The sequence below is a fragment of the Vipera berus genome (genome assembly GCF_964194415.1).
Source record: "Vipera berus genome assembly, chromosome: 1".
NCBI classification, from domain to species: Eukaryota; Metazoa; Chordata; class Lepidosauria; order Squamata; family Viperidae; genus Vipera; species Vipera berus.
The window spans coordinates 335,424,836-335,441,217 of record NC_138202.1 but is presented as its reverse complement, the minus strand read 5'-3'; positions in this window follow the sequence as shown (position 1 = coordinate 335,441,217).

The following is a 16,382-nucleotide window of genomic DNA, read 5'->3' as shown; positions in this document are numbered from 1 at the left end:
TACTGCGCAGGCGCCTCCACTGACAGCTCGCGGCTGTCAAACTCCGGACCGTGAAGAAGACTGAGCTGTCAAAGCGTCCGCCACACTGCGCAGGCGCAGCCACTGACAGCCCGCGGCTGTCAAAACACCACACCACGCGGAAGCCGGAGCTGTCAACAGAAGACGACGCTGATTGGTCCCTGCCTGACACGGCGCCAAAATAAATACATCTGATTGGTCCTCGCTACCAGCTGCCGGCTATAAAAGCCGGACAAGTTATTCTCTGTCTTGCCTTGCTCTAAATAAACTTGTTGTTTAACTAGCCTGTCGTCCCGAGCGGTCCTTCGGCTACTTCAACATGACAGTGATTTTCTTCCAGGATAACTTTTTCCTCCTTCCAGTCTAACTCTTTTCATGTCCCATTTCCTTTTTGTATCCCATTTAAATACTAACCATCTCAAACCTGCTTACTTCTGTAAGGTTGCTTTGATGAAAATGTACACTGTAGTAGGTACTCTACAGATTTTTATTTAACATTCCCAGAATGTAAATGCATGATTCCTAATGAGAGACCACTGGAGGGAAAGAGTAGATACTACAAAGCTGAATGCTAACCAAGTTTATCATGTTGTGTGAATGAAGCCACTGGGTCTTTCATTGTTCTGGATATTTAGGTTGTCAGGACCAGCAACAGAGAAAGCATGCCAGAGGTCGCATGCAGGTCATAGGAAGTGATCATTACAGTTGAAGCCAAGGGTTTTTCTATAGGATTCTTCCCCAACAATGGTCATCAGACAGCTCTGCAATCAAATTTAAGTGATTGCCAAAGTTCTGTCCCACATGTATTCCTTGAAAAACATTCTGAGATATCACGTTTACTAAACTTTCATCATGAGTTACCATTAACCTTCTCTTCCAGGTAGCATTTGTATAATACCCTTTTAAAACTGTGCTGGCACCCATCACTGTATCTTTGGTAAATCTATTAAACCAGCACTCAGGCTCATGAATTGGAGAGAAAAAAACCTTCATAGTCTCCCATTTTGCTTCATTTGATAAACTTGTCCTTGTAATTAGGTCCCTTCTCTCTCTTTTTCCTTTATCTGAGCAAAGCATTAAAGACCCATAATGCACCACATAGGTATAGTATAGGTCAGGGGTGTCAAACTGCCAGCCCGCAGGCCGGATGTGTCATGTGGAAGCCGTGCCCACCCCATTGCTGGCAATGGCAAAACAATCCCGATACGTTGTGGAACGTCATGTGATGTCACAAATTTGACATGTCTGGTATAGGTGGTTCCTTGCTCAATAGTAGTAACTGTGAAAGGGATCTCAGTGTCCTAGTGGACAATCACTTAAATATGAGCCAGCAATGTGCTGCAGCTGCCAAAAAAGCCAACACAGTGCTAGGCTGCATTAACAGAGGAATAGAATCAAGATCACTCTAAGTGTTAATACCACTTCACAATGCCTTGGTAAGGCCACACTTGGAATACTGCATCCAGTTTTGGACACCATGATGTAAAAAAGATGTTGAGACTCTAGAAAGAGTACAGAGAAGAGCAACAAAGATGATTAGGGGGCTGGAGGCTAAAACGTATAAAAAACAGTTGCTAGAATTGGGTATGTCTAGTTTAATGAAGAGAAGGACAAGGGGTGACAGGATAGCAGTGTTCCAATATATCAGAGGTTGCCACAAAGAAGAGGGAGTCAAGCTATAGGCCAAAGCACCTGAAGGCAAGACAAGAAGTAATGGATGAAAACTGTTCAAAGTGAGAAGCAACCTAGAACTAAGGAGAAACTTCCTGACAGTTAGAACAATTAATCAATAGAACAACCTGCCTCCAGAAGCTGGGAATGCTCCAACACTGGAGGTTTTTAAGAAGAGATTGGCCAGTCATTTGTCTGAAATGGTATAGGGTTTCCTGCCTGAGAAGGGGGTTGGACTAGATGACCTCCAAGGTCCCTTTCAACTTTATTATTATTATTATTATTATTATTATTATTATTATTATTATTATTATTATTATTATTATTATTATTATTATTATTATTATTATTATTATTATTATTATTATTATTATAGCTAGTTGCCAAATTTGCCTTCTCTATTTTTTAACCCAAAGCCCATTCTAAATATATATCTTGCTCAACTTGCTTGCTGTTCTGTATTTCTTGTGACCCAGGGCTGATAGAGAAGCAGTCAGTCTTTGATTATTGATGAAAGAACCATGAATAAGACAAGGCAGTGCATGTTCTGGGGAAAGAACAGCTGAGGAGCGGATTGCATAGTGTTCCTCTGGTTTGATTTGCTAACTTTAATATAAGAAATCAGATTTCATTATCCACAGCAGTGCTGATCCAAGGTTGTGCTCAGCTATAATTCAGTATACAGGGGAGGTAGCGAGTTGGGTGAAGTGCACTGTGATTTCATTAGACCATCTGGGAAGCAAAAGAGTTCAGACTTTTCAAGGATATCAAACCACTGGTGTTGAGGGGCAGGTGTAGAACAGGATATGCCTAACCAATGATTTTTTTTACAACAAAAGAACATTCTAAAACAAGAGGACGAAGAGTGTATATACCAGTGCCAGACAAATAGTTCCAGCAATGTATTGCTGTAAGACTAGAAAGGAGAAGATTAATGGTTTCTAAATTATTGAGAGAGAAAACTGTGTTCCCAATTTCTGTTCCTTTAGAGAGACTAGCTAATAGCTCTGTATAGGAGTCATTGTCATGAGTTAGAAATTGTGAATGGTCTGAGAGGTGGTTAGTTTTTCCCACCCATCTCTGCCACAATCCTAGCTGGAGATGATATAATAAGAAGAGAGAAATACAATCAGAATTGGATCAGAGGCCCCAAAAGGCCCATAGGCAAATAGTTAAAATTGGACTCAGTTAGCATCTAAATGATTGTCTTCCTAAAAGTTCTAATATTAAAAAACTGCTACCTTGTTAAGGTTGATGAAGGTGAACCTTAATTTGTTTTTTGTGCCTTAGTGCACTGCATAAATCCAGTTCATTTATTTACTTTATAACACAATGAATTGTGCAAACCATAAAAATGGGTTAATTCAAGAATCAGGTTATATAGGTTGTGTAAATGCAGTTACTGCGCTGCCTCTCAGAGCTCTGAGGCAGAAGAGGTGGATTTTCATTATCTCCTGGGATTTAAGCTGTGCTTTACTCATCTGTACTGTTATAAATGAATGCATGTATTACAAAATACCACAATCCCTCCAGTGATCTTCTTCAAAGGGAATTAAACCCTGAAAAATTCTGCAGTGCACTGTGGACATTCTTATTGCTCAGTGAAGTGAAATGACTGTAAGATGAAGTCTGACTATGATTCTTGGGATAGGATGGTGCAAAAAATGCACAAGAGTTCCCATATTTTGCCTGTGAAATGTTGGAACATTAATATCAGCAAAATGTGCAACTTGCATGTGAATCCTCAGTACCCAAAGCCCAATTAGCTCTTTATAATAACATATCAGGGAGCTGTTTGTGTTACTGAGGCTCCTGGGGAATAATAAAAATTGTCTAGTCTGAATATTTTATGATTTGGGGATGCTGTGGGAAAAGAAATTTTCTCCTTTGTATTTCTTACACGTCCTAAGTTAAAATCAGATCACATAATTTGTGGATGATAGTACATAGGACTTCAGTCATTGTTTTGCATGGTATATAAACCAGGCCATCAATTAAGCCATAATATTGTTTATTTGTTTAGGCATGGTATGCTAAGTAAGCATAGCATTTTGCTGTTGTTATTAACCATGATTAAACTGGGTATGCAGCCAGTCTGTGCAAATATACTCACTCACATGTACGCATCCCTACCTGCACAGAAAGTTTGAAAGGAAATCTATCGTGGTTCCAGTTTTTTTTATCAACCTGGTGTCCCAAAGGTGTTTTTTCAAAAGGCAACTGGACTTCGTTTTTCCTTGAAGATGTGTCATTTCTCATCCAAGAAACTTCTTCAGTTCTGATTTCAGTCACAGCTTTCACTTCTCATGCAAGAAGCTTCTTCAGTCAGTCAGAACTGAAGAAGCTTCTTGGATAAGAAGCAAAACATCTTCAAGGAAAAACAAAGACCAGTTCCCTTTTGAAAAAGCATTTTTGGGACAACCATGACCTGGATGATTGAGAATCTCCATAGATATCAACCAGGTGGTACTTCACCAAACCAGCTCCTGAATGTCTTTTTAAAAAGTACAATGATCATAGATGGCACTGTCCTCCAAGGGCAATTTAGACCTTGGTGTACAGTACACAAAGGAATTATTACTTTTGTGATCTTCTTATATTAATTCTCATATTCAGCTTACAGTCCATTAGAACCCCTAGAGAGTTAACTGCCTCCAAGTTTGATCTCCCAGTTCTCAATGTACTTCTGATTTTTCCTATCCAAGTATAGGACCTGATACCCATCACTTTTTTTTTAATTTTCTATGTACTGTTTACTTTAATGCAGTGATATTTAGATGACATAATTACAAATTCTTGACATTCTATTATTTAGAATATTGGAAATAAAGGGGAAAAAGTAGATATTCTTATCATTATTAGCTACAATTTAGGATATCATTACAAGCTTTAACATTATTTGGCTTTTTCATTCAAAATTAAGCATAAATTACAAAGGAAAAATAACTAAAAAGAGGACTGTGTTTTTCATTTTCATTCATTCATAAGATTTAGGTCTTGAGCTAAATTAATTAACATTAAAATTTCTATTGTATTGATACTTGGTGTGTGTGTGGGGGGGTGTTATGTGTGTATAATGTTAATGAGCTGTGGTTATAGAGAATGGTCCTGCATATTCCTTGGACAGAAAAGGTGATTAAGAAGCAAGTACAGGAGTGATAACACCAGACATGTCACTGGAAGGCAAAATCGCAAAACTATCTCTCACTTATTTTAACCATGTTATTGGGGAAATTCACTGAGAAAAGCAATTATATTTGGAAGAGTTAGTGGTAAAAAGAAGCCAGGCCACCAGAGAAAATGGTGGCTGGACACCATCAAAGCTGACATCAGACAGAGCATAGGAAAAAAAATCAAAAAAGCAGTGCAAGATTGGAAGATGTGAAGAGGCCTGGCCCATAGAATTGCCAAGAATCAGACGTGACTGAATAGACAACATCATCAATGTTAATGAAAGAATAAATAGATGAAGAAAGCAAACTGAACAAAAATCAAAAGACCAAAAAGTTAAAAAAGAGAAGGAAAGGAAAAAAGAATAAGAAATAAAAATAGGTATTAAGTTTACGACTTCCCTTTTTTTATACATCCACTAATCTGCAATATTGTTGACATTGAAGCCCCCTAGAAATCAAACTATAGGCAATTAGATTAGCTGTCTTGGGTAATGTGTTGTATGTATGAGAACCATTCTTGGTTAAATTTAGTTAAGCTGTTGTGTATATATATACTGTAGTTTTGACAATGTTGTTTATTTTCCAAGTTGAACAATTTGCTCTTAATGGACGTCACCATTGAGTAACAGGATTCCAAATCTCCATGGGGGCAGGACAGTCAGAGAGCAATTAATTTTATCAAACAAAATACAGCTCATAAAAGCAAAAGACTTAACTTCTCCAAACTGGCACCTTGAATGAGAAGAAAAGAGGCAACATATTAGACAAATCGGGTACGCTTCAAACAGACTCAGAGAGCAATTTTCAGAAATAATTAAGAAACATTTTTTTTAATTTGTCAAAATCTGCTGGAAGATTACTTTTAAACAAAAACTCACCCTCCCCCCCCAAAAAAAAATTGGAGAGATAAGGCACAGCAAGATGCTTTAAAGAGCAACAAACAGGGATGTTTCCTTTGGGATGGGAAGAGATGGCTACTTTCTCAGTGCTAAGCATTAGAAGCCGCTGTTAGAGTTTGATGAATCTAATCTCTGGAATGCAAAAAGTCTCTGTTTTGCAGTTCACAAATGCAACATAATTTCTCTGTTCTCCACCACAGCTTGGGATTTCATGGTGTTTTGTTTTGCTTTTATCAGTGAGGTCAAGGCTAAAGTCCGCTCCTAGCATCCCTTTAACAACTTCTCCATGAGCCATTGAAGAGGGCCAGTGTTGTGACAATGGAAGGATTAGGTGGAAACATCAGGTAGTTCTGACTCTGAAAAAACAAGAGCCAGTATCACACATGATGCCGAATCTTGCCCTGATACTTCTGGCTCTGCATCTGTAGTTTTTACCCTGATCTGCATTCTCAACCTCCAGCTCTGCGTATCTGGATGCTGGAAGTCTGCAGCATAAAGGGCTTTAACCTCAGAATAGTCGAAGCAAAAATAATTTTTGTGACAGCCTGACGTCATGCACTTCCATGCTTTGTTCCAGCTCTTTGCCTTCCCTGGAATCTGTTTCTGCTATGTACATTGAATCCTGATTGCTGAAAGAACTGTGCTCAGACATGACTGAGACTGCCTATGAACTTGAACTTTGAGGTTCTCTAATGATTTTGACTCTGAGTGTAATTAATCTTACAAAGAGGTTGTGGGTCACATGAGCCAGAAACACACTTAACAACACCCCATAATGCCCTCCACCTTAGTGCTGGTTTGATACATTATAAGAATATGAAATGGCCAATAACAGAATAATAGAAAAGCAGAGTTGGAAGGGATCTTGGAGATCTTCTAGCCCAACCCCCTACTCAAGCAGGAGACCCTATATACCATTTCATACAAATGGCTGTTCAATCTCTTCTTAAAAACTCCAGTGATGGAGCACCCGCAACTTCTGAGGCAAATCATTCTACTGATTAATTGTTCTAACTGTCAGGAAATTTCTCCTTAATTCTAGGTTGCTTTTTTCCTTGATTAGTTTTATCCATTGCTTCTTGTTCTGTCTTCAGGTGCTTTGGAGAATAAGTTGATCTCTTCTTCTTTGTGGTAGCCCCTCAAATATTGAAGCACTGCTATCATGTCACCCCTAGCCCTTCTTTTCATTAAACTGGACGTACCCAATTCCTGCAATGTTCTTCATATGTTTTAGCCTCCAGTCCCCTAATCATCTTTGTTGCCCTTCTTTGCACTCTTTCTAGAGTCTCAACATCTTTTTTATATCATGGAAACCAAAACTGGATGCAGTATTCCAAATGTGGTGTAGATTTGCACACCAATAGATTTTCATGCCAATGTTAAATGGGGCACAGTATAGGCAAGCTTGCCCTGAGGGTGCAGTGATAGACAGTGAGCAACAGGCAGCTCACTTTGCTCAAGGTGCAAGGATGCTGGGCAAGAGGATCCTTGGGTCTGACCCATAATCAATCAATTAGCCAATTATCCACTCATGCAATGAGGGAGTTGTAAATGTGAGAGACACCCCCTTCTCCCAAACTCCAACTTCTTCCACCTTTTTGCTATATGCAGGATGCCCTATATCAGGGGTAGGCAACCTCGGCTCTTTTATGACTCATGGACTTCAACTCCCAGAATTCCTGAGTCAGCTATGCTGACTCAGGAATTCTGGGAGTTGAAGTCCATGAGTCATAAAAGAGCCGAGGTTGCCTACCCCTGCCCTATATCAAGGGCAAAGATATTCAACATTTTGATGTAATTGGTCATCTAATAAATGATAAATCTAGATTTTCTTGATAATTCTAGACTGTCCACTTCTCCTAAGTAAAGCCTGCTTTGAATTCTGTCCCTTGTGACTTCATGGAGCATCCATGTAGCTTTCCTGGCAACAACACAGAAGTGGTATTTATTTCCTTGTCTCTGACCCTGCTTAGTTTTCTAAACCAGCCAAATACAGCTAGTGCCTGAGTAGATACTTCCAAATCTTTGAGACTGAATAAATTCCTTATACTGAAATGTCAGTGGTTTTATGTTTTATATGTTCCCTGGGCTATTTATAAATGTAACACTTTTAATTGTTTTATTTGTTTTTATACTTTTTTAAAAGGGGGAGGGTAAAGAAAGTTTAACGTTTTAAGTATGATCTTATCAGCCCAGTGAGCTGTGGCTAGCAGACAGATATGTAGCATAATAAATCAATGAATAAATCACACAAACCTCACTTTTACCCTCTGTGTGCATTTTTTTTCAGACTTAAGCATTTGACCCCATTCCTTTTGCTTTCATGTTATCCTGCTAATCTCATGATTTGTAGAAGCAAAAGAGCTGAAGAAAACCTGGCTGTCATCCAACTCTTAAGACCAGCGACCCATATGGGGAAACAGCCTTGGGCGATAGAGGAGGGAAGGCCAGGGAAACGCAGACAGTGGTTGGTCCACCAAGCCTCTCACTTGAGTAGAGGAACTATGGCAACCCCAGCTGCTCTCGAGCCATTCTGGTTGGGTGTCTGAGTCTGAACCCTTTAACGTAAACATAAATGAACTCTGATTATGTACAGAGGCAGTTAATCCTCTCTCCTTGCTACAACACAGCTAATCCCAAGCAGTACCAAGGAGGGCTAATTGGCAGCAAACGTGGCTACAAGTTGGGAAAGAATCACTAACATAAAGGGGGGGAAAGATCCCTGGAGGAAAATATGTGTGTCAGAAATATAGATTCACACACACACACACACACACACACACCACATCTCTTTTACTGCAGCCCACTTTCCCATGTGTAGCTGATATTTTATTTTAGAGAATCTAAGCTTGATTTTATGAATGACACATACACACACACACACACACATATGCACACACACACATCGGGAACATTTTGCTCACCTCCCCCCAGACCTAAGAGTATTGGTTTGAAGCACAATTTTCCTTTTGACTGTTTCTCTACTTTACTCCACAGATAAATCAACGGTCATATTGGCACCCCGGCATAGAGTTAGTTGAAAAAGCTTTCCAGCGGCAGAAAGCTAAAAGGATAGGCTCCTTGTCACATCATTAGTCTTGGTCATTAGCTAGAGAGGTGGGAATTGGGTGTATGTGTGTGGATTTTCTCTAGACAAATTGCCTTCCACCGCTTGGTGCCAGGAGTAATGGATGAGGTTTTGCTGCCAGATGCCTATGCAAGCAAAGTGTATCATTATTCCCCATATTATTAGAAGGGAATTTGATTGCATCTCATCCAGAATGCTTTAGTTTTTCATATCTGAAGGGCTATCAGCTGCCTGCCACTGGAGGAAAAAATAATGCTTGCATCCATGGTTGAGGTACCTTCTAACATCTCCATCCATCTCTCGGTTCCTCCCTCCTTTCCTTCTCTGCAAAGACGGGCTGTCAGCAGATGTGAACATGAATCATAACAGATGCAAGAACAGCCAGATAACTGCAAAGAAAAGTCCAATTCCATTTTTCCTAAATCTGCAAAGAAAGATGAGAAGATGACGAGCCATTTGGTACTGTAAAGGCAATCACATAACTCTTACAATGAGAGGATTGAAAGGAAAGATCTGCCCCCCAGATTATATGTCTCCAAATCCTAAATAAAACCCAAATGTTCTCTCTCTCTCTCTCTCTCTCTCTCTCTCTCTCTCTCTCTCTCTCTCTCTCTCTCTCTCCTTGTAGCCCAAGGAATTGAAAGCAAACATTACAGAGAGCAGCAGATAGTAGAAAGCTACTATGCACAAATGAAATGACTTTTCTGTCTCAAACCATAACCCATTCTAAACATGTTTACCTGCAAGCAAAAGCCAATTCAGTGCAATGTGATATTTCCAGTTAAATGTGCATTTTATAATATACTTTGTGCATATTAAATCAGAAGCAAATTCAACTTTGCTCAGTGGAGCAGTCTCTGATTCCTCATTAGCTTAATGTTAAACTGAAATGTAAGTTTAGAACTATATTTAATAAAGAAACTTTGTACATGCTCACAAAAATATTTCTTTTCTTTGTTCTTTTCTGCTTGTGCCTTTTGCATTTTTTTCACAGAATAGATCATATCTGAAATGATATAAACTGAGTTAAGCAAAGATCCTGGTAAATCTAACCAGATATATGGGAATAGACATATGGAAAAGAAAGAAAATAGATGATCAGTGTGATTTTTCCTTGATGAGGTCCCAAATGGAAACTATGGCCACATCCAGAGATGTTATTTTATTCCCTATTTCATCCCTTCAGCAATGACAAAAGGTTTAACATTTGCAAACACCAGGGCAAATTTCATTACTTATGTAAAATCACAATCCTGTCTATATGTATCAGGAAGTGTATCTCATTAAACTATAGTGAGAGTTGTGTCTGAATTATGACTGTAATATCTATGGTCTACAAAAATCTGAATGATCATTACATGGCAACAGAGAGACCCAGAAAAGTCTAGTTCTTTTCTGCCATTTGATGATCATTTGGGAAAAGATATGACAACTTTTGTAAGTATTATAATATTTTGTCCTATTGAAGAATTCATTACTCTTTCTGGCAATTATTCAGGCTTCTTATGAACAACTTTTTTTTAGTGAAAAGGTAACTCAGTGAGCCTCTAAATAATGGCTAGGAGGGAGTCATACCAGAATTTTAGCATTCTATATTCTCTGCATTTACAAAACCCAATAAAATTGGTGTCATAGCTACCATCTGTTAAGACTGGTAACCTAACCAATAAACTGTCCTTTTCCAGGGAGAAAAAAACACATGGCTATGTTGAAACAAGTGTTGTCTACTTGTTATATCAGGAAATGAAGTCTGAAGACTTCATTTGATCTGCCTCTACTGCTTGGTAAATGTTATAAAGCCAGTATAATGCCTAATCAAAGGCTGTTTGGTACAAATAAAATTTTGCACTCCGTTTCAATGGGTTTAAGATGTTGTGCTTCCCTGTTGAGGCTAAGAACATTGGTACATTTACTGCTCTTTAACATAGCTTTGGTGACTCATGAGAACACTAAGTAGGTACAAAAGAGAATTTTAAATTTCCCAACCCTGATATTCATCTTGCACTTGAAAGAAAATGAGCAACCCTGAAAGACATTGGGAGTCATAAATCCAGAAATCTATGAGACATACTCCCTGTCCCACCGAGGCTATAAGTAAAATATTATTTTTTTTGAAAAGTTGAGATCTAGCCTAGAATTCTCTGATCTGCATAAATCAGTTGAAAGAAAAGAACAGTGAAGTGGCTGATATAGCAGTAACCACTATTTAAGAATTCTGAAGCCAATTTCAAGAAATCTATTAATTCTGCAATGGCAGCAGCAGTTGCAAGCAGCACTGTTTTATTTCCAGCTGTGCTGTGATACATTTGAAACCACACTTGAAACACTAGATTAGAAGATCTCCAAGGTCTCTTCCAGCTCTATTCTGATTGATTGATTGATTGATTGATTGATTGATTGATTGATTGATTGAATTACTAAGGCAAGGCCATCTTTCTTTTCACAGCATTCTTTTTCCGCCTCCATTTTTTGGTTTATTGAAGAGAACGGTCCACTTGAGTTTGTGAAGCAACCTAAAACAATGAAAGAGAGTTTAGCATTGTATTTAACTAGTTAGGGTTTTTGTTTTGTTTTTAATGAAAATCCATCTGATATTTCCAAAACATATACGCCCCCCCACCTTCATTTTTGGGACCTAAGCAATTGTGTCACTTTTGTTACAGCAAAGTTCTGGAGGACTTGTGTGCAGGCCAGTTTCCATTGAAAGAAACTATAAACCTTTCCTGAACTTCAATGGTTTTTGAAAAACACAACCTGGGATAATAGTTTAAAATTCAAAAGGAGAAGGCTATTATTGTCATACTGTATTTATGGGCTTCTCCAAAGCATGGCTAGCCATTATTTTATTAATTTACTAGATGTTTTATCCCACCTTTATTACATTATAAGAAACTGAAAGCAATGAACATTTATAATACTCTTTCCTCCTCCTATTTTTCCCCACAAGAATAACCCTGTGAGGTAAATTGGGTTGAGAGAAGGAAAGTGACTAGTCCAAAGTCCACCAGCCGTCTTTCCTGCATAAAGCAAGACTAGAACTCACAATCTCCTGGTTTCTAAGCTGGCACCTTAACAGCTACATCAAACTGGGTCTCTATCTAAGCCATCCCATTCAATGTCTACCTCAACATTCAAAATCCAACAAAAATATTTTATTGTTATTAAGGCTGCAGTACCAACAGAGACAGCACGGGCGCGCCCACAAACACACACACACATGCACACGCACCCGACCACGTCCTCTCGCCCCCAAAGTCTGCATGCACGGTTGGATCGGCAACCTGCCAACGCAGCTTTCGTTCCAGAGCAGGGACCCCCGGAGAGACGCTGCAGCGATCCTCCCCCTGCGGGAAATCCACCCTCTTTCAAGCCCCGCCGCGCCCCCCCGCCTTTGGCAACCCCGGGAGCGCCTTGGGAGAGCCTCCGCAGCGGAGCCCCGGGCTTGCAGGAGGGCCGCGCTCTGTGCACGCTCAGGAGCCGCCTTCTCCTTTGCGGGGGGGGGAGGAGGGAGAGAAGGCTTCCATCCAGCGCCGGAGCGAAGGCGGAGCGGCCCGAAGGAGGAGTCACGCTGTGTGGTTGTGTGTTTGTGTGTGTGTGTGTGTGTGTGGCACGCCGTGGGGCGTCAGGCCCTTCCCGGCTGGGGCTCCGGTGCCTCCGCCCTGCCGGATCCCGGCGCCGTCGAGCGCGCCCCCCCCAGATGTTGCGCCCGGTGCGGCCGGCCCCCCCTGCACCCCCCACGCTACGCCACTGCCTCTTGCTTCTGTCAATATGAGAAATGTTTCACCTCAATAGTGTCTTGATTTGCACCAATAATGTGCAAAAGAAGGTTTTTGTTTAATTCTGCCCCTGCCAAAAGAGAGCAAGATTATCTTTACTTCTCTCTAAGACACTTCTCAGTATATCTCAAGATGCCTAATTCATATATCTTCAATGGTAGCAATAGCATTTAGACTTATAAAACCCTCCATAGTGCTTTATAGCATTCTCTGAGTGGTTATAATGTCAGCATATTGCCCCCAACAATCTAGGTCCTCATTTTATCCACTTTGGAAGGATAGAAGGCTGAGTCAATCTTGAGCCGGTCAGGATCATACTCCTGGCTGTGGGCAGAGTTAGCCCACAATACTGCATTCTAACCATGCCATCATGGCTCTTGGTGGTACCTGGATATGGCTTTATTAAGCTTAGTCAAAGTCTTCCTTCCACTCTATCCATTAATCAAACATCCAGTGTAGAAAGAGACTTTTGGGAGCTATTCATCAATGTGAAAAAAGAGCATAAATCCTACTGATTTCCAGGACATGTCCAATATAGTTTTCTTGGCAATAATTTGAAAGTAGCTTGTCCCTGTCTTTTTCTAGAATACTTTTCATTGTTATCCAAACTAGACGTCAGCCCTATATTTTTCTGCTAGTTTTGTATAAGGTTCCTGCCTTGAGAAGGGGTGTGTGCTAGAAGACCTTTGAGGTCCCTCCCAGCCCTATGATTCTAACTCTATGACGCACAGGAGGCCTGAATGTTTTGTTCTGTATCCAAGTGATTGCCAGATCTGACACTAGCCATCTTTATGAGATTAGCCTAGGAAAGTTAGATGCTGCCACCTAGCTAAGCAACAAATAAAAGCAATGGTGAACAGATCTAGATCGAGCACTCCAAACCTGGAGAATGGTGACTCACCTGTAAAAGAATGTAAATATTATTGTAATGAATTGCTCAAAGGAAAAAGTGGCCAAGGACACAGCTGCTATGAAAAAACTCAGCCTCCAGAGTAAATTTGATTTAAAAATGGGCCTGCCATTTTTTCTAACTATTTATTTAGATCTACAGTTTACTCACCCAAGGAAAATGTGTTTAGTTTTGCCTACTGTACTGTACAAAATATACAATCAAAGTTTGAGGGAAAGCACAGCAAACTTAAGAGTGAGTATAGGATGATTAAGAAGTTGGACTTAGACCAGAGAGTCCTGGGTTCAAGTCCCTTCTCAAGCATACGGTTCACCAGTGACTTGGACAATCATTCTCTCTCACCCTAATGGCTCTCACCATGTTCCTCCTTACATAAACATCTTTGAGTTTTCAAGAGAGAAAAAAGTATATATGGGGAAAAATTAAGATTAATTAATTAATACAAATAAATGGCTACAACAATTTACCTGGAAATTGAGGGTATGATATGGATGAGCAACGTTTTTGATTCCACAGGCCACACAATTTGCTAGGCCAAAGACTGCACAAGTACACATAGCCCATCCATCCAAACTTTTACTTCTCCTTCAATTGTTTCCCTTCTTCCTATAATCCATCGACGATCACTTATTTTCAGTTCTTGATCTTCTGCATGGAGAAGACCAGAATGCTTGGAAGCTACTATGAAGCATAACAGAAATTCAGTGATTCATTTTCTGCTACCCAGCTAACCCATGAGAAAAGCAAGTAATAAATATCATGCAGTCCTCAGGTAGCAAATTGCAGCTCTCTTGGGCTACAATACTGTGATTGCTTAGCTTGGAAGAAGAGTGAAACGTCAGGAGAGTTGTGAGATGCATAAAAAGGTCGTATGATCTGGAGAACAGGAAGAAAGAGGGGTTGTTAAAACCAGGGAGCATGCATGTCCCCAAAGTGCCTTTTTTCAAAAGGCAACTGGACTTTGAGTTTTCCTTGAAGACATTTCCCTTCTCATCCAAGAAGCTTCTTCAGCTCTGACCAAATGATGGAAGATATATTTATATTTATATTTATTAAATTTTTATACCGCCCTTCTCCCAAAGCACTCAGGGCGGTGTACAGGGCTATAAATATCGAAATATACATACAAAAGTTAAAAAAGAATTCAATAATTATGCCCAATATAAAACAATGATTAAAACAATGTTAAAAACAAATCCAAACCCCAACCCCATCAGACCAGGCCGGATTGTTCAAATAAATAAGTTTTTAGATCGGGTCGGAAGGAGCGAAGGTCGGGGGCCATTCGGAGCTCAACCGGCAAGCGGTTCCATAGGTCTGGCGCGCCCACAAAGAACACCCTCCCACTGGGAAGGATTTATATTCCTTGTAGTCTTTAGCAGATGACTGTAAGTCTTCAAGGAAAAAACAAAGTCCAGTTGCCTTTTGAAAAAGTACTTTGGGGACAACCATGACCTGGATGACTGAGAATCTCCATAAACATTCAAGGATCATGCAACAAAACACAGGATGATTTATTTAAATAAAAGCAAAATATCATTTCAGTCATTTGAGAAAGCCTAAACATGTACTAAAAACCATTTTGTGCATAGTTCTCCTAAACATGAATAATTTTCATGTTCTTTTCTCTGTGTACACTCTTATTTACATGGGTCTGTAATTCACTACATTTCCCCCTACAACTTACCTTTTTGTACATGTATTTTGTAACTGATATTTTTTTTAAACCAGTTAGGAGGCAGCATATAATTAAATTTGGCTGTTCTGAGAAAGCTCATCAGGGCTAGACCTGGTTAGCATTTGGATAAAAGACCACTAGGACATACCAAGACTCTTTGCAAAACTGGGAAACTTAAGTTGGAAGAAAGTAATAGCAAACCAATTTTGTACTGTTGCCAGAAAAATTATATAGATGTGCCTATCAGAAGAGCTTGAGACCCCTTATTTTTGAAATGTATCCTTTTAACTGACTACATTATTCTCAAAAATACTCACTTAAAGTGGTTGTTCCTAGACTTTCTCCTGCTTATTTGCAAAATGCTGCTTGTTTTGCACTGCCATCACTTTAGTTCACATGAGACACGGGCACTCAGATGTACTCACTTGAAATATGAATACGTTTTGGGTTCATCTTATTCCAGTATCCTGACATAAGAATAAATATCTGCAAACTGCAATGCTAAATAAAATCATAATTTCAGATTTCTCAAAGAAACCTGATTGGCTACTCTAGAAGGATATACTATCTGTATATTCTTTTTTAACATATTAAATAAACAAACTATAGCCTGATCAGGCAGAATTGGGGAACAATTACCCATGCCATCCCTTTCTGCCTCTGTTTTACACACAATTCCATCTGTAAAATAGGAGACAGGAGTAAAATTGGGACATGGGAGCTCCTTGAAAAGATTTGCAAGAGGAAGGCCATTGTATATCTTGGTCTCTATCAACAGTGGGAAAATAAAGGCAAATCTTCTCTAGGTAAAAAGGCTGGCCAGTGAAAGATAATTCAACTCTAAATTTGAGTTGTTTAGTACCAAGTGTTTATCATCACTAATTCAGATCCCCATTGAATAGGTTATGGTGTTTGTACATCATGTTAATTCTGCTGAAGAATAGAATAGAATAGAATAGAATAGAATAGAATAGAATAGAATAGAATAGAATAGAATAGAATAGAATAGAATAGAATAGAATAGAATAGAATAGAATAGAATAGAATAGAGCTGGAAGGGACCTTGGAGGTCTTCTAGTCCAGCCCCCTGCTCAAGCAGCAGAACCTATACCATCTCAGAAAAGTGACTGTCCAATCTACTCTTAAAAACCTCCAGCAATGGAGTGGCC